The 19680-nt window shown below is 34.6% G+C and overlaps 1 long non-coding RNA gene across 1 annotated transcript; it reads left to right on the forward strand.

Moving 5' to 3' along the window:
• On the forward strand, positions 1-18443 carry LOC136025497 (uncharacterized). The gene is made up of 3 exons (XR_010617109.1): positions 1-91; positions 1982-2118; positions 13077-18443. It is a non-coding gene; the product is annotated as an uncharacterized LOC136025497 (long non-coding RNA).
• The last annotated feature ends 1237 nt before the right edge of the window (positions 18444-19680 follow it).

Raw genomic sequence — 19680 nt, forward strand, 5'->3', positions numbered from 1 at the left:
TACTAACGTAGCCTAAGGACAGTGTAGAAAGAAAAGAATATAGTGCTTCCGATTGGTAAAACGGCCATTGTTGCGTGAGGAGACAGAACTGGTAATATAATTGGTTTAGTTTTACTTGTTAGTATAGGTGAAAAAAAGCTTTGAATAGTTATTGATGAAGGCCAGGCATAGTCTTGTTCATAAAATTAAACATTATTCTAGGTAGCATAACAACCATTACATTGTTGGATTCCCCTACCAACAGGGCTCACTACCCTAAGATAAGAATTGTGCCTCCTCCTACCTAATGGGGGTTACACATATTTTGACCTTCAATAACAGGCTATAGCCATTCAGTTCGTCCCTGAACAACTCAGCCTAGTTTTTTATATAACAAATGCTAAATTGGTGAATATTGAATGATCCACCCAAATGATCCACAAATAAAGTGAACATAATACTTTATACGTTTTGGTTAATGTTTAGTTTTGTTTCAAGTACTCTAAAGTGTGTATTACTGCATATTACAAGATTCTGATGATTGCATCATAACTTCCTGGGAGGCAGTTACCCTTCCAAAATTTCAGCTTTGAATTTACCCAGATGGTGATATTTACTTTTAACATCAACAATAGCACTCCTATATACCCTAGTATCTTGTATTGGTTAAACAAAAATTTTAAAAATAGGTTAGCCTAGCCCTAATAGGCTAATCAATAGAAATAAAAAATGGCTTAATGGACTGAATACTAAAAATTACCATGAATAAAGATTGGAAAACTAAAGTATTTAGATATTGACTGAATATCCTTTATCTTTGTAAATTTTCTCAATAAGTTGACATTATTAATAAGGTTTTGGTTATGATTGTAGAGGGCTTTAAAAGTATTATTGATTGTGGTTAGTATGTAGTAGTTAGCCACTTACAAAGGACATATTATTGACTAAAATGAAAGTAGTACCATTGGAATTTTAGTCATATGCTATTTTAAATTATCATGGCTACTTTTCTGATGGTTCCAGATATAGCCCTAAGAATATGTTTCTCCATTAATAGATTCTTGTGATACATTATAGGTTAGTTGTTCAAATGGGTTTTTGCAGTCTCAGCTTAATGAAATTTATTTTTATTTGTTTATTTAGTTGTTTAATTTATTTATATTTATTGAGTTTGGTGATTTTCAATGAAATTGGCATAAAACATTATTTTAAATAATTATAAAATCAATAAAAATGAAAGCAAACATTATAAACTGATTAGTAGTGAAATTCTGCTCCAGAAACAATTCACTGTTTCATTTTAGTTTCTATTTACATGTTCCTAGGACCATCTAATGGACCAGTAAAGAGGTGAGAAATATGCATTGTCATTGTCAGAAATATCTCCCTGATAAAACAGCAAAAAAGGATAGAATCTAATTGCACTACTTTTATTTGTTTAGTATGCTCACTTTATATGGCCAGCCACTGTATATTCACCTTTATTTCTTGTAGTAGATAATAATGAAATAATGAAAATAGCCAATATTAGAAGTCCCATTAAAGCTAAGAATGTAACAATTGGAATTTTAACACAAAGAAATACCAGCTGAATCTTAGCCACTACTACTAACAAGTCACTGCAGCGCCAAACTGCCTGAGGCCAATACAGCTACACAAGCTCTTCCTCCATCAGTATCTTAGCCTTCCTCTTTGTACCCTCCCAAAAATTTCACTTAAATCTTTCCTTATGGCATCCTCCTGCCCAATTTGGGGATTCTATGCTTTTTATTTGACTCTAGATGGCAGGTTTTGCTAAAAACCCAGTAGCCCAAATTTTTGTCAAGCTTTGCCAATTCTTGTCTTCTTGCAAATAACAGAGTTTTGACTTTTGACTAGTTGCAATAATAAGATTGAGATCAATGCCTATTTATGAATAATGCTCCCTGTTTAAGAACTGGAAACTACTTAATAGTTATATGATACACTGCTGATTTTTATCACATTAAATTCCATTATGCAGGCACCCAAGGATGGCTCCTTGGGCTACATCTGCCAGTGATGACTTCAAAGTTTGGTTGAGGACTCTGGGGTCTTTACAATGTGGATGCCAGCCCCTCTGCTCCCAGTCCCTGTCATAGGTTCCTGCAGCTAAACTTGGTAAATTTTTGATGCTTTTTCTTGCTAGCTGAAGGATGATCATATCAGTAGATGCACTTTTTATTGCTCTTTATTTTCTGCTCTTTTATTTATTCCTTCAAAAGAAAGCATTTTTAGGCAAAGAATAATTTAAAATACAGGGGCACCAATTTTTGGAAATGTATGAGGGGGGAGCAAGATTTTTTTTAATATACTAATTTTAAGGCATTGATTTACTAATTTCTACTGCTACAAGATCCATTTTGAACCCTTAACAGAGCCCCAAAAGTTGCACCATTTAAAATTTGAAGATAATTAGAATAAAAATTGTTCAATTCACTGTTATGGTTGATTTTTGAGTCATACATTGCATATTAATTGATTAAAATAAAGAATTAACAACATGTATATTTATAAATATATCAATTTCTTTGTTTTTTTTACATTGTCAGTAGTAGTTCATGGGTAGAATGTAAGTACAATTAAGATAAACTCCCAATTTTTGTACAAATTCATCAATTCTGTCAATTAGATTTTAATACAATGAATTTGACTGCTTGAAAGGAATGTGTAATCAGACTCATGAAATGTTAGGGGAGAGAGGGGAGGGTTAAAATGTATTCTCAAAAGTATAGAGGGGGGCAATTTTGTTCATTTTCAGAATTTTTCTTTGAAAAAATACAAAAAGAAGGTATTTTTTAAAGACTTAGGGAGAGAGAGTTTTATTATCCTCACTCTGTGTCTTTACAAAATACTGTGATGTGATGGGGCACTAGAATTGGGTAAAGATGAATGAAGCATAGAATAGCATCCTTGGGGTTTTATCCCTACCTCTTCTATGTAGAGATAACATCCTGTTCTGTTTTGCTTCTGTTTCTTGCTTGCATTTATATTATCTTTGTGCTTGTGCCTTGCTTATGTGCTACTTTATTTTGTAGGTAGTCTAGGACATTAGATCTTATTGCTATGAATATTGATGGATGCCAGAAACGGATTTTTTTGGGTTACCTTGGGTGTTTAACAGCCAAAAATAAATTGGAATTCTAGTTTCCTTACAGAGAAATGGAATTAATTTGAGGAACATGCTCAACTGTTCATAGGACCTCTCTGTGGAAAAACTTAAGCAATCATATCCACTTACCTTCTGATATGGACTGTAGAAAAGGACAATAGCAAAATTAAAAAGACTCAATTCTCCAACTTTAGAAAATGCCATAAGAAAATGTAGAAGCCCTGAAACAACCCAGGTTCAGTTACAAGTCCTTCAGCAAAGATTAGTTCATGCATTTTAAACAGGAAATAGATGCTGTTACTCATAGACTACTTCAAGGTCAAGGTCTAGATAAACTGTTCATAGGACCTCTCTGTGGAAAAACTTAAGAGATCATACCCACTTTCCTTCTGATATGGACTGTAGAAAAGGACAATAGCAAAATGAAGGAGACTCAATTCTCCAACTTTAGAAAAGGACAAAAGAAAATGTAGAAGCTCTGAAACAACCCAGGTTCAGGTATAAGCCCTTCAGCAAACATTAGTTAATGCATTTTAAACAGGAAATAGATGCTGTTACTCATACACCACTTCAAGGTTATATCTGGAGTTAGATAGAACTCACAAGCAATACCCAAAGAAGCAAAGAATTCTACATACATTGTGGAACATATTCAGCTAAACATTTTTGCCCAGTAAACAAATTTGCCCCCAGTACACATGAGTATTGAATACAATAATCAAGTCTATTGCCTTTTCATATATGCATTCATGAAGGTAGTTAATAATAGTGTGTAAACCAGCCCGCGTTGGTCTGTATTCCCATGATTGCTTAGTGTTTGCATTAAATGGGCTGTTCAAATGCCAAAAAACAGCATGTTCATGCTAGTGCTTATATTATGCTTGCGTTTGTACCATGCTTGTATGTTGCTTATATGCTGCTTTGTTGTGTAACTAGCATCCGTAATTAAATTTTATTACTATGAGTATTCCAGTAGCCTGTATGTGTAACCTTTAGGTTTATCTGAGAGTGGCTTGGCCATTGAATTCTGTAACCCATTCTTCAAGGGGAAGATGTTGGACAAGTACTTCCTGCCACAGTGTGTTACCCTTGGTCACTGAGTATGGAGTCTAGCTTATCCCTACCCCCCTGGGAAAAATTCTCACCAAATGACCAACCTAACCTGACCAAAAAATTGGAGAGCACCTAGGCCCCCTCCCACGCTAATTATTTTCCCAAAGTCAACGGATCAAAATTCTAAGATAGCCATTTTATTCAGCGTAGTCGAAAAACCTTATAACTATGTCTTTGGGGACGACTTACTCCCCTGCAGTTCCCGTGGGAGGGGCTACAAGTTACAAACTTTGACCAGTGCTTGCATATAGTAATGGTTATTGGGAAGTGTACAGACGTTTTCAGGGGGATTTTTTGGTTGGGGAGGGGTTGACAAGAGGGGGATATGTTGGGGGAACTTTCCATCGAGGAATTTGTCATGAGGGAAGAAAATTTCCATGAAGGGAGCGCAGGATCTTCTAGCATTATTTAAAAAAAAACAATAAAAAAATAAATATGAACAGTTTTTTCAACTGGAAGTAAGGAGCAGCATTAAAGCTTAAAACGATCAGAAATTATTACGCATATGAGGGGCTCACCTCCTAATACCCCACTCTTTACGCTAAAATATTTTTAGTGATTTCAACTATTTATTCTACGGCTTTTGTGATTCAGGGGTCATTCTTAATGAATTGGGACAAAATTTAATCTTCAGTGTAAAGAGCGAGGTACTGACGAGGAGGTGAACCCCTCATATATGTAATAAAAACATGAGATTACAAAAGTGCGTTACGTAAGCTAATTTATAAGTTACGTTTATCTTTTACTAATAAAAACATTCGTAAAAATTAAAAGTTGTAGTTGCCTTTTTAAGTAACCAAAAAATCACAGGGCAACTAGGCTTACTACACCGTTCCCTTTTTTCTCAAAATCATTCGATCAAAACTATGAGAAAGCCATTTAGCCAAAAAAAAAACTTGCAAATTTCGTGTTAATTATTCCTCTGCAGAGAGCCAAAATCAAAACTCATTGAATCAAAAACGTTTTGAAATTAAATAAAAAAACAAGTTTTTTTTAGCTGAAAGTAAGGAGCGACATTAATACTTAAAACGAACAGAAATTACTTCGTATATGAAAGGGGCTGCTTCCTCATCAACGCCCCGCTCTTTACACTAAAGTTTGCTTTACTCTTTACGTTATAGTTTTTTACTGTTTTAAAAGGCAGAGTTGAGAGCAAATCGCTTTTTTGCATCGGTGGCACTGATCTGTCTCCTTTTTTCATATCTATGTGCTTTTTTATAAATTCTGCCGTCTGGAAGTGCCAAATGGCGCTAAAACAGCACTTTGTGCCATCTCTCAAGGGGTGGCACAAGTAGGCTACCAGAGCACCGTAGACATATTTTTTATAGCTCATATAAAAGTCACAGCTTATAAAATATCCATGTTTTTCCCATAAATCCCTCCATCTGCAAGTTCCAAATGGCACTAAAACCAACACTTTTGGTGTCATGACTCAAGTAGAGAAGCTAGGGCTACTGGGCTATCAGAACTCAAAAGAGTTATCTTTAGTGGGTCATTTGAAAGCTATTGCTTATATCTACGTGTTTGTTATTGTTTTTTGTTTTTTTCAAATTCACCGTTCATAAGTACGAAATAGCACTGAAAACAAGACTTTCGGTGCCACTTCATAAGCGGAAAAGCTCTGAAGTACAAAACATGTACTTTTTGTAATAGCTATGTTCTAGAACCCTTATCTGGAGGGTTACAACAACCTATCCCGGTTACTCCCCTTTCCAGTCTCCTTAGTAAATTTCAAAAATTGTCTGCTCATCAGTAAGCTACTGAAACATTAGCAGGCTATCACACCATCGTAGTTAGATGTTTAATGGTTCAATTAAAAGCTATTGCTTATATTTACTAGGTTTTTGGGAAGTAACTATCTGTTAGTTTTCACATATTTAAATGCTAATTAGATTCTGGGGAGAATTTTAATGAACTCTATTTGATGTTTGAAGCATTAGCTGCAATCTAGTTAAGAGCGAACCACAGCCCAAAGTAACTAAAAGTTATAAAACGTTAAAACTTTCTTTTTTTTCTTCTATTTTTCAGGCCTAACAGGTTAATAAAACATCATAGAGATACTTAAGAGCTCATTCAAAAGCTATTTCTCATATGTACGTGGTGTATATACTTTCTTCCAAATGGAAGTACAGAATGGCACGAAAAAAGGCACTTTATATAGTATTTTTGATGTATCTTTATAGATTTTTGATAGCCCATATAAAAATTTTGATCATATATGCGTTCTTCCTAAAAATTCCACCATCTCCAAGTTTTAAGTTTCACTAAAATCGGCACTCCAGATACCATGTCATGTAGAAAAGCCGGGGCTAGTGGGCTACCAGAACCTTTTAGAATGGTATTTAATGGCTCACTATAAACTTTTGCTTATATCTACGAGCTTCTTATCAATTCTACCATTCGTAAGTGAGATATAGCAATAAAAACAACACTTTTGGTGCCACTTCTTAAGTGGATAATCTTGAAAGTATAAAACGGTATCATTGTAATAATTATGGTCCTAAACCCTTAACTGGAGGTTTGCAAGAGCATCTCCCACATCTTCCTCCTCCAGGCCCCCTTAATAAGCTACGTAATTAAAGTAAAGTCCTACAAATATATTAAATAAAATTATCAGAGGCTTGGTTCTGTTAGTACAGCGCTGGACCAAATTAGATTGTGGTGCGTTCGATTCCAGCTTGGATTTTTTTTTATCGTAGTTTGTCCCTTCTTAGGATTACTTTTCAGATAATCAACTGTTTTTGCAAATGTGATGCACTCATTTTTTAAAGTATATCCCGGGAAGGCTGGTTTTAAACCTTACTCCTATCTGCGTACTTTTATCAGTTTTACCAGCCGTATAGCACTAAAAACGACACTTTTGGTGCCACTTCTTAAGTAGAAGAGTTTGGAAGCATAAAGCGGCACCATTGCAGTAATTATGCTCCAAAGCCCTTAACTGGAGGTTTATAAGAACCCCTCACATACACTCTATTTCTTGGCCCTCTTAGTAAGTTTCATAAATCTCCTACTCATCTTAAAAGTAAAAGATTATTACGAAAACAAATAAACTAAATACTTTTCAACTAAAAATCTACCAAACATTAAGCTGGAATGATCAACAGTTTTGAATTGAAAGTTCAAACTCCACTTTGATGAGTCCTGTGTGCTAGTTCTGGCGGTGGAAATTAAGGGGAGGGGACGTCCCCTTAATTTTTTGCTTCTGCCTCGGTTTTGAAAAGCACCTTTTTTGTTTTTTCATTGGAAAAGGCACTTTTTTCATTTAAAAAATATGAAGGAAACAACCGAAAGTGCACTTTGTGGGAATGAGCTATCAAGTCACATTTATAAAAAGCGATTAAGTATAAATATAAATTTTTAAATGAGCCTTAAACAGCTCTCTTTTTTTTCAATAGCCTTCTAGTTTCTGCTAGTCAGTAGGCGTTTTATAAAGCCTTGTTTTCATTATGGCTTTTTCAGGCGAAGTCGGCCGAGTAAAAACATCTTTTTGCTCATCGGAAAACAAACATTCCTGAAAAACATGTATTGCTTGTGAAGTATGGATAATGGATTTCATGTTACAGACAGAAAATTTTTTGTAGCTGTCAAGGTTGTCTGCAGCAGAGGTGTCTTATCTCACCTAGATCGGACATTAAAAAACTTAAAACGAACATAAATTATTCCGTATAAAAAAAGATAATGGACAGCGTTGTTTCTACATTAAATTTTAATCAAAAACGAACAAAAATTAAAAAAAATTCCGATTAAACTAAGAGTGAAGTTGAAACTTTTAACGGAAAAAATTATTACTTAACAGCCTATCTAATATATATCAATAAAACTAGTACAAATAAAACAACTATTTATGTTTCCGTATTCTTGGATTATAGAAAACTAGCGCTTTACTGAACACATAAAATAGCATTGGAGTTTTGGTTCAATAAAAGCAAACCAACTAAGGACACTTTACAGAATCTAAATATTATCAATCCCTTTTAAAATGAAGCAACAATCCATTTTAGGATTGTTGCTTTATTTATTTATTTGTTTCGTTTAATTTTGTATCACTTCTGCTCAATGGCTCAGATCGGCTCTTGTTTTGGTTATGAAAAGGACATGCCATGATTAGTTGGTAGACAAGTTCAAAGTAAAGCCATCTTGATAGTATTAGGACTATAGACAAGTTTTAGAACTTGTATCATAGCTTGAAATTCGCTGTTGTATAGAGAGAAATCACCGGATTTCTAGAGTTCATATTATGTCTTATTTGATTTTCATTTAAGTAATGCAAAAGCATATTTCTTACAATTTAAGATTTTGTAATACTCACTATTGGTATTATACCTGGCGAGACCAAAATTCTACCTGATAAATCAATCCAATATTTCTGTATACTGTTCAATTACTTTGCGGTCATTAAAAAAAAATATTGTCACAACTGGTGTAAGACTATGGAAAACTTTATTGATTAATTTATTGTTGTCAGGCTGCACTCACTTTTGAAAAGCGCTGGTTTTCTATAATCCTAGAATCATAGGGAAACATAATTAGTTTTTTATGGCACTTGGTATTAACCAAGTGACATAGCAGTCGCCAATTCTGTCGGTCTGTCTGTCGGTCCCGGTTTTGCTACTTTAGGCACTTCCAGGTAAGCTAGGACGATGAAATTTGGCAAGCGTATCAGGGACCGGACCAGATTAAATTAGAAATAGTCGTTTTTCCGATTTGACCATCTGGGGGGGAGTGGGGGCCCGGTTAATTCGCAAAAAATAGAAAAAATGAAGTATTTTTAACTTATCAGCGGGTGATTGGATCTTCATGAAATTTGATGTTTGGAATGATATTGTGTCTCAGAGCTCTGATTTTAAATCCTGACCGGATCTGATGACATTGGGGGGAGTTGGAGGGGGAAAACCTAAAGTCCCGGTTTTGCTACTTTAGGCACTTCCAGGTAAGCTAGGACGATGAAATTTGGCAAGCGTATCAGGGACCGGACCAGATTAAATTAGAAATAGTCGTTTTCCCGATTTGACCATCTGGGGGGAGGGAGTAGGGGCCGGTTAATTCGCAAAAAATAGAAAAAAATGAAGTATTTTTAACTTATGAGCGGGTGATTGGATCTTAATGAAATTTGATGTTTGGAATGATATTGTGTCTCAGAGCTCTTATTTTAAATCCCGACTTGGTTTGATGACATTGGGGGGAGTTAGAGGGGGGAAACCTAAAATCTAGGAAAACACTTAGAGTAGAGGGATCGGGATGAAACTTGATGGGAAAAATAAGCGCAAGTCCCAGATACATGATTGACATAATCGGAACTGATTTGCTCTCTTTGGGGTAGTTGGGGGGGGGGAAGTAATTCTTAAAAATTAGAAAAATGAGGTATTTTCAACTTACGAACGGGTGATCGGATCTCAATGAAATTTGATGTTTAGAAGGATATCGTGTCTTAGAGCTCTTATTTTAAATCCCGACCGGATCTGGTGATGGGGGCGGGGAGTTGGGAGGGGGAAACCTAAAACTTGGAAAACACTTAGAGTGGAGGGATCGGGATGAAACATGGTGGGAAAAATAAACACAAGTCCTAGATTGATGATTGACATAAACGGAACGTATCCGCTCTCTTTTGGGTAGTTGGGGGGGGGGGTATTTCTGAAAAAATAAAAAAAATGAGGTATTTTTAACTTACGAACGGGTGATCGGATCTCAATGAAATTTGATATTTAGAAGGATATCGTGACTCAGAGCTCTTATTTTAAACCCAACCGGATCTGGTGACATTGGGGGGGGAGTTGGGAGGGAGAAACCTAAAAATTGGAAAACACTTAGAGTGGAGGGATCGGGATGAAACTTGGTGGAAAAAAAAACGAGTCATAGATACATGATTGACATAACCACAACGGATCCGCTCTCTTTGGGGTAGTTGGAGGGGGGTTAATTCTGAAAAATTAGAAAAAATGAGGTATTTTTAACTTACGAACGGGTGATTGGATCTCCATGAAATTTGATTTTTAGAAGGATATCGTGTCTCAAAGCTCTTATTTTAAATCCTGACCGGATCTGGTGACAATGGGGGAAGTTTGGGGTGGAGAGACCTAAAATGATGGGAAACGCTTAGATTGGAGGGATTGGGATGAAACTTGGTTGGAAAAATAAGCAGAAGTCTTGCATGCGTGATTTACATAATTAGAACGGATCCGCTCAATTGCGGGGGGGGGGGGGGGTAATTCTGAAAAATAAGAAAAATTACGTATTTTTAACTTACGAATGAGTGATCGGATCTTCATGAAACTTCATATTTAGAAGGACCTCGTAAATCCGATATCTTATTTTAAATCTCAACCGGATCAAGCGTAATTGTGGGGGGGGGCAGTTGGGGGGACCGGAAATCTTAGAAAATACTTAAAGCGGTGAGATCAGGATGAAACTGGATGGGAAGAATAGAAACCTGTCTAAGATACGTGACTGACATAACTGGACCGGATCTGCTCTCTTTGGTGGAATTGGGGGGGGGGTAATTTTGAAAATTGAGGTATTTGTAACTTACGAAAGGGTGACCAGATCTTAATGAAATTTGATATTTAGAAGGATCTTGTGCTTTAAAGTTCTAATTTCAAATTCCGACCAGATCCTGTGACATTCGGGGGAGCTGGAGGGGGGGGGGGACCGGAATTCTTGGAAAACATGAAAATTGGAGTATTTAAATCTTACGAATAGATGATCGGATCGTAATGAAATTTGATTTTTAGAAGGAATTCATGTCTCAGAGCTCTTATTTCAAATCCCGACCAGATCTTTTGACATTGTGGGGATTTGGAGGGGGAAATCTTTGAAAAACACTTGGAGCGTAGGAATCGGGATGAAGCTTGGTGGATAGAATAAACATATGTCCTTGATACGTGATTGACAGAATCGTACTGGATTCGCTCTCTTTGGGGGAGTTGGAGGGAGGGGTTCTGTGATTTGGCGAGTTCGGTGCTTCTGGACGTGCTAGGGCGATGAAAATTGGTAGGCGTGTCAGGGAGCTGCACAATTTGACTTGATAAAGTCGTTTTCCCAGATTCGACCATCTGGGGGGCAAAAGGGAGAGGAAAAATTAGAAAAAATTAGGTATTTATAACTTGCGAGTGGGTGATAGGATCTTAATGAATTTTGATATTTAGAAGGAGTTTGTGACTCAGAGTTTTTATTTTAAATCTTGACCGGTATTAAGCCTCTTATTTTCCTTTTTAAATCAATCTATTGACTCATAGAATTTTGTTAGAGCTCATACCATATGATCTCTTGGCTCTTAGCTCTTCTCGCCTCGTCACAAGTACCATATGAGCTCTTAGCTCTTGTTTATTTTTACTACTTTTATTGATATATTGATAGGCTATGAAGCAATAATTTTGTTCGTTTCAAGTTTCAACTTTGCTCTTAACTTCCCTTGGAAAAACCTTGTTTTTTAAAATTAATTCTTAAAGAACTGGGACAAAAAGTAAATCTTCAGTGTAAAGTAAGAATTTAGGAGGGGGGGTTACCTCCATCATAAGCGTAATAATTTCTGTATTCTTAAGTTTTAATGCTGCTCCTTACTTTCAATTGAAACGAAGCTTGTTTTATTGAGTTTCTGATCGTTTTTTAATAATGCCTGAAAAATCCGGCTCTTCCTCCACGGAAATCCTCTAGGACATTCAGTCCCGGTGAAAATTCGCCCGGGATAATTACCATTAACATCTTCACGTGAAAAAATAAAGTCGGGATAGAGAAAGTAATATAAATAAAAAAAAATTGTATAAGTTTTGTGGAAAATTCCGCAGTTTAAAATTTCCCCTGTAAAGTTATTCCTCGGGAATTTCCCTTCATTGAAAATTATCCCCGTGGAAAGTCCATCCAGCAGAAAATTAACCCTCTTCCCACCCGAAAAGTGTATGCATACTTCCCATGTTATATCCTTGTCAAGTTATCTCCAAGGGTATAGTTACTGTCCTTTTAACTATTCTCAACAATATGGCTGTCTCAAAATTTTCGACTTTGGCGAAAAAAGGCACGTGGTTATTTGTCCTCCAATCTTTTTAGTCACTTGAAATTGCACCAGGACTTAATTTTCGTTTTGATCTAATACTCTCCCGATATTCTAGAACAACTGGTTCGATACGGTCACTCATAGGGAAAAACACGCATCCGTGATTTTCCTTTTGACAAAAAATGCAAAATTCCACATTTTTGAAGGTGGGATCTCGAAACCTTGACAGTAGGGTTCTTTGGTCCCTGAATCTGAGCAAATAATCTCTGGCTCGTAGCCTTCGAATGGTAAAACTAAACTTGTTTAGTCTAGGTATATTTGGAATCAACATAATAAGCAGATTCTGTAGATATATATTGATTTCAAAATTCCTTTTTTTAAGTTTCGGTTACTTTTGAACCCCGTCGCCCCTTATTTATAGTTCTTTTTCACCAACTGTGTGATTATCCTCCCCCGCTTCTTTTGTTCAAATAAACTGGGTTTACTTCTCGTTTGTTAAAAGTTTCATTTTCACTCTTCTTGTCTTAGAAAAAAAAACTATTTTTAAAAAGTTTATACAAAACAACCGAGGAGAGGGGAATAGAATTGGGTATTATTTATCAAAACTTATTTAAGAATAGTGTCTTATCTCAGTATGGCGTTAAAAATTCGAAAGTATAACTTATTAAAGCTGTTTCTGGATTAACTTTTCATTATTCTGATTCTTGTTTTTCAATGAAATGAAACTAATTTGAGGCATCTTTATGAATCAAGGGATTTTTAATTTACAGGGGGTAGACAATGTATGTCCAAATCGTGCTTTGGCTATGGAATACTTGCCTTTTATTTATAATTAAATAATATAATTAATACATTTTTTTATTGCAGAAATAGTGCATTTCACAGTGTGATGCTCTGATGGCGTAATTCAATCGAAAATCTTGGCCTAAAACCTATACTTGTGGTGAAAAAGCTGACATAGAAGGTTAAAGAAGAATTAATAGGTGGCATCTGCTGTTGCGGTTCATGTGGAAAAGCGGAAAAATCATTTTTGATGCTAGATGTCACTAGTCACTAGTTGTGAAGGACTTTCACCAATAGCGTGCGATATCTGTCTTGTAGTAATTCATGATTACAGGAATTTTGTTGGTCATTTTGTAAAACACCAAATAGAAGCGACAAGGAGATGTCACATTTGTTTACAAGAGTGCATTGGTGATATGAGACAAAATATAATTTTACAAGGTCACGTTTCACCAAACGTGCCTGAGTTAGTCATGTAGGGGAATACTTCACTAGTTGTTTTGCTGAATCTGTCTACAAGCGTTTGTTTAAATTTTTTGAATTGGAATATGACATAAAAGGCTTAGACTGTCAAAAAACATGTTTGAATATTTGTTTGCATAGTTAAAAGCACAAGAAATTGGAAAGACCCTAAAGAATACACAGGGGAAAGAGATCACATAAATATGATTGTGAGGATTTTTCTGTGATGGGTTCTCTGAACAAGTACCATAGAGTGCACACAGGCGAGGAACCATTTAAGTGTGATGTATGTCAGAAGAACTTTTCTATATCTAGCAATTTGAGTACGCATCAAAGAGTGCATACGAGTGAGAAACCTTTTAAATGTGATGAATGCAGGAAGGACTTTTCTCAAGTGAGCTGTTTGAATGCGCATCAAAGACTTTATACAGGTGAGATATCGTTTGAATATGATATACGCAAGAGAGTGTTTGCATTAAAGTGAAATTTGAGTCGTTAGATAAGCCACAGTAGGGAACAAATCCTACTAGTTCATAGTTGATAATAATAGTTCTTAGAAATCAGTTGTTGTTTTTTTCTTAGAAAGAACAAGGCCATATTTTATTAAAACTGTCTTTTACACGCTACTTCTTATATTGGAGCTTGGGCTATGCATCTAAGAATTAAGAAAACATTATTTTGCGCGTATAAATTTCATCCTGTAAGCCATGTATTTGTAAAACTACACAATCAGAAATACACAAGTGCTTAGTTAGCAATAAAATAAATTCTTAAGTGGGCAATTTGGATAGAAACAGAAGAAATTACAGTGTAAATGCATGATAAATGATGGTCATGACAAGCATCCAAAAACTTACCGCTTAGCAAAACAAGATAATGCTTGGAAAGATGTCAACATAGTTAAGGTGACCAAAAGAAAAGTCTGAAGAAAGAAGAGAAGGGAAAAAAGAAAAAGCAGACTTGTTGAAATATTCATTATTAATCGTACTATTGCCAGTAACTGCTGAGAATGAGTATGGTAAACGAAAGTAGGTTCCTGTTTTGTCTGAGGCTTAAATTGGGTTCCTGGGTCTGAGGCTTAAATTGGGTTCCTGGGTCTGAGGCTTAAACTTGCACTTTTCTGTTTGTTTCTTCTCTTAGTTTCTTAAATTATAATTAGTATTTGGCTTCATCTTGTTATAGCAAAAGAAAATAGGTTACCTAGTTCCCTGGTCTTTTGTTGACTGTATGTTTTTATTAGTGTTAAAGGCTTTATAATAAGGAGTAAATTGTTATCATTAAACCTAGTGGCTGATTGGCTTGTGGTTGTTATTCTTCAGAAATTGTTATTTAATATATCTTTATCAATTGTTATTTAATTTATAATTGTTATAAATTGTTATTGTTATTTCATAAGTTGTTATCTCTTTAATAATCACCTGTATTTAATCTCATTTTCTGTATGTCTTGATACCATCTTTGTTTTCTTTAAAAATTATTTCATCATCATCAAAAAAGCAACAATTCAAGTTTATAATTAAAAAAATATGATAAATATAGTGTTTTCCTGAATATCAGTATGCCTTTAAAGCACAAAAGTGATTTTTTTGTATATCGTTTTCTTGTTGTGTACTCTTTATCTGATAATATTTTTTTCTTCTTTTTTTCAGTTATAAGAAATATCCATCTTTATGAGATTATGATAGCTTAATTATAATAGTGAATATATAAAATGGAATGAATAAATGAATGAATAAAATATAAAATGAATAAAATAGTTATAGTAAATAGTACGAAAAATATGATAAGTACAAAGTGTTTTCTTGAATAATCAGTATACCTTTAATGCAAAAAAGTGTGTGTTTTTGTATATCATTTTCAGGTTGTGTACTCTTCTTTATCTGACAAGATTTTTTTTTTCAGTATTTTTTTTGTTATAAGGAATATCCATCTTTATGAGATTATGGTAGCTTGATTATAATAGTGACAACTCAGTAAGATATGTTATAGTAAATAGTAAGAATCCATCGACATTAAGCAAAAAACAATGATTCAAGTCATGAGTAAATAAAAGCAGCTTACTTGAACTAATGTTTATAAGATATATTATAATGTTTAATAAATATGATAAATAATAAATATAATAATGATAATAAATGTTTTAAAAAGGCAAATGTAAGCTTCTAGCTTTTGAATTTGTTAAGTACTTAGTCAAGGCCATGTCTCTAAAAGGAATTGAAAAATAAAATTTGATAAATAGACATATTCTAAATATAAGTATTTCATAGCTTTGACTAAAATATTAAATGCAATTGTATGATAGGGGAAATAAAATGTCAAATATTGTTGCTATAATAAAATGGATGATAGTTGCAACAATATCTTGCAGCTATTTAAAATTGTATTTGTTTTCTGGTTTAACCACCAACTGCTTTGCACCTCATTCCGTTTGAAACGTAATAAATGGCTATTCTGGCAAAAAAATCTTTCTTTGAATATTCATTGGAATTCTTCCTATCAGTATATCCGTGATTTTTATTGAAGCGAAAGCCTTTTTATTGCAGTATATTATTATGATATGAAATTCCAGTTTTCATTCTTGTTCATTTAATTTATATGCTAGTAAATATTGTAATTTCTATTGTTAACTTATTACATCAATCAGTATTTGCTATGTTCAATCAATTGTGTTTTCTATAATAATTGCTATATTCAATTATTTTATTTGTACTCAATTAATTAGTGATAATTTTTATTTTATTAACATATGTTTATTTCCATAGAAGTTCATTGTGAATATCTGAGACGAAATTCTGCTAGATGTCCCCACCATGACAATAGGAGAGTAACAGCACTGCTAACCTAACTGACTGTTTCCAGCTATTGCCCTGAACAGGAGGGGTATTGTCTAGGATTGCCGACTGTATTCTGAAATTAATTCCTCTATACGGCAGTTGATTCGGCAGATATACTGTGGTTATGATTGCAAGTTTCTTGTTTTCTGACTATTCTTTAATTTTGTTTGGCTCAATTATTGATTTCTTTGAGAAACACTTCACTCGTTGGTTCCATGATTCTTCTTTCTGTCTTAACTAGTTGTTCCTTTATGCTCCATCTTTCTCCTGCCTTTCTATTCCCCCTGTCAGAAATTTTTTTTTCATTGCAAACTAAGCACTTGTATATTTTTGCTTGTGTAGTTTTACAAATGCATGGCTTATTGGATTTAAGACAAAATCATACTTGCCAGAAAATCTTTTTTTATACGCCCCTTTTTTTACACATGTTTCCCATGTATGTTCATTGATGACTGCTTTAGCTTTCTAATAAGTCTCTTTCTGACAACGAAAAGAATTATTTTCTTATAAAATTTTATCTAACATATAAAATAAGTGTTTTTCTTAGAATGAGATTGTTAGATGATGATTCAAGTTTTATTTAAATGAAAATGCTCTCTTGTATATATCACATTTAAACGGTTTCTCACCTGTATGGAGCCTTTGATGCGCATTCAAAGAGCTCAGTTGAGAAAAGTTCTTCTTGCATACTTCACATTTAAAGGGTTTCTCACCCGTATGCACTCTTTGATGCGTACTCAAATTGCCCGATACAGAAAAGCTCTTCTGACATACATCACATTTAAATGGTTTCTCACCTGTATGCACTCTCTGGTGCTTATTCAAGGTGATCACCATAGAAAAGCTTCTCTCACAAACACCGTATTTGTATGTTGTTGTTTTTTCCTGTGTATTCTTTGATGTCTCTCCAGTTTTTTGTGCTTTTTACTCTTCAAGCGACTATTTAAATATGGTTTCTGATTCTTTAAGCCTTTTGCTTCAGATTCCGGTTCAAGTGAATTTAAGCCAACGCTTGTAGTGAGATTCTGTGAAACAACTAGTGTTGTATCCCCTGTAAGTCTCGTTCTGATACGTTCCATGAAAAGTGACCTTGTAAAATTAGATGTTGTCTCATATCACCAATACCTTCTCGTAAACAAATGGGACATCTTCTTGTCACTTCTATTTGGTTTTCTATAATGTGAGCAACAAAATTTCTGTAATCACGAACTACTGCAGGGCAGACATCGCACTCTATTGGTGAAAGTTCTTCACAGCTGGTGGCTAGATGAAGATCTAGTATCAACAATGATTTCTCTGCCTTTTCACAGGAGTCGCAACGCCAGATGTCACCTGTTAGTTCTCATTTACCCTTACTCTGGCAACTTTTTTCCCAACAATTAGGTTTTGGCCAAAAGAGTTTTGGTTGAATCACGCAATCAGAGCTGTACACTGTAGAATTTACTATCTCCATAGTAAAGAAAAAATAGCGTATCTTAATAATTTTTTTTATAAAAATGGCTTTTAATTACATTACAGTTATAAATTAAAGTTAAGTATTACATAGTTAGGATCTACATTGTCTGTCCCGTAAAAATTAAACAAAAAGGAAAGAAAGATCCTTCAAATAGTTTTGATCGTAGAATCATTGTTATTATAGTAATAAAAAAAAGTTTGAAGTTTTTCATGTTTTGGTAGGTTTTAATGAATAATTCTGTAGTCTGTTTCAGTCATATGGCATAAAATTTTTAAAGCAATTTTTGTATAACAGTCCTCCGTAGTTTGACCTTAATTCTTCAGAAGTCTATTTTGATTTTGTAACTCACTGTTGGAGGTTATTTGGTAATGCCTCAGTATACCTAATCTGTCACTATTTGTGTACATGGTAAAGTGTATTACCCCAAGTAATTAAAACATTGAACATGAACAAATATCTCTGTAGAGTCTATTTCGTTTTTGTTGTAGTCTTTGTCATCTCTTTCTGTTATATTCTTTGCTTGTCTTTTGATTTAATATTTAGTTAATCTTTTGAATTAAGACATAGTATATGTTTGTTTTTTTGTGACATTAAAATGTTTATTAAGATGAAATAAGGCTATTTAGTTCCTGTATTCTGAATCAAACTTAACACCGATTTTGTATGTCTGCTTTGTGAAATAAATTCTTAGAATCAGGATTTTTACTGAAGAGAATGTTTGTTCCTTAGGAGAAATGTTCCAACAGGGCAATGGTCTAGTTCCGTCTTTATATGTCTTAATGACAGTGAGACCCCAACACAGAGAAAAACGAACTGAAAAATATTGCTTTGCTCGCAAATCGAAGCTCAAAAGCCTAGTTTTGGGACTTTTTGAAAGCTACGTCTGTAAACTCCTGATAAACAAAGTTGGTTTTGTTGCTTAACAACAAAATAATGCGTGAAAACATAATTGGTGAAATTGAGGTTACCTTAATTTCTTTTAGTAACGGGTTCAATACTATTTTCAATACTAACGCTGAAAAAGAAGCTACGTCTGTAAAAAACAGAAACAAAGCTGGTTTTTGTTGCTTGACAGCAAAACAATACGCATTTGGTACAATAAGGTGACCCTAATTGTGTTACGAGAGCAACACTTTGGTTTTGTCTCGTTTTTTATGCCGCCGATCCCAGCTTATTCCTGGAAACTGGTAAGGGTCTAACCTTTGCGGTTTTTACGGAAAGTGTGGACCTCAGGCCGGATTGATGAATATGACATTACATTTTGGAAAGCTCCGCAGAACTCTTGCCTGGAGCCAAAAAGGATGTTTTTTGCTTGTCCACGAGCCAGAGCCTATGGTGTGCGAAGTGAAATGGAGTTATGTAGCCTATGTCAGAGAGGAGTATCTGAAGTTGTACAGCCGAGCTTTCGTTTCATCAAACCATGTTTCTGCTTTCGAGTGGAAAGCTCCGTTCTAGTAGGCACCACTTTCAAATTAAAGATGGACTAAAATCTATAAGTGTTAAATATATGCAGCAGTTACCCGGCCCCACAGCCAATATATCTTCTTTGAATGATAAATAGAAAAATTTACAGAAGCAAAAATGTGGCATTTTCCCACGGGTCCGAAAGTGCTGCCATCTATTGTTTCCATCCATTTCTGTTCGTGATTTCAGCTGAGTTCATCATCCGGTTTTTTGGACTTGGGATTGCGGCAGAGAAATGGTATCAGATGTGCCTAATAAACTTTAAAAGTTCTCTCGTTGCTAAAGAAATTGGAGCTTTTACTTTGCTCCTTTCTAAGTGGTGACGTTAGAAAGTTGGCCTGCGGCAAACAAAATCAACTTTTGAACTAAGACAGATAGAATTTTTTTTCGACGGCAATCGATAGCTCATGATGAGCTGATCAAAGTATATGACATCCATTTTTATGGCACTTGGTATTAACCAAGTGACATG

The sequence above is a fragment of the Artemia franciscana genome, chromosome 1, assembly GCF_032884065.1.
Source record: "Artemia franciscana chromosome 1, ASM3288406v1, whole genome shotgun sequence".
In the NCBI taxonomy this organism is placed as follows: domain Eukaryota; kingdom Metazoa; phylum Arthropoda; class Branchiopoda; order Anostraca; family Artemiidae; genus Artemia; species Artemia franciscana.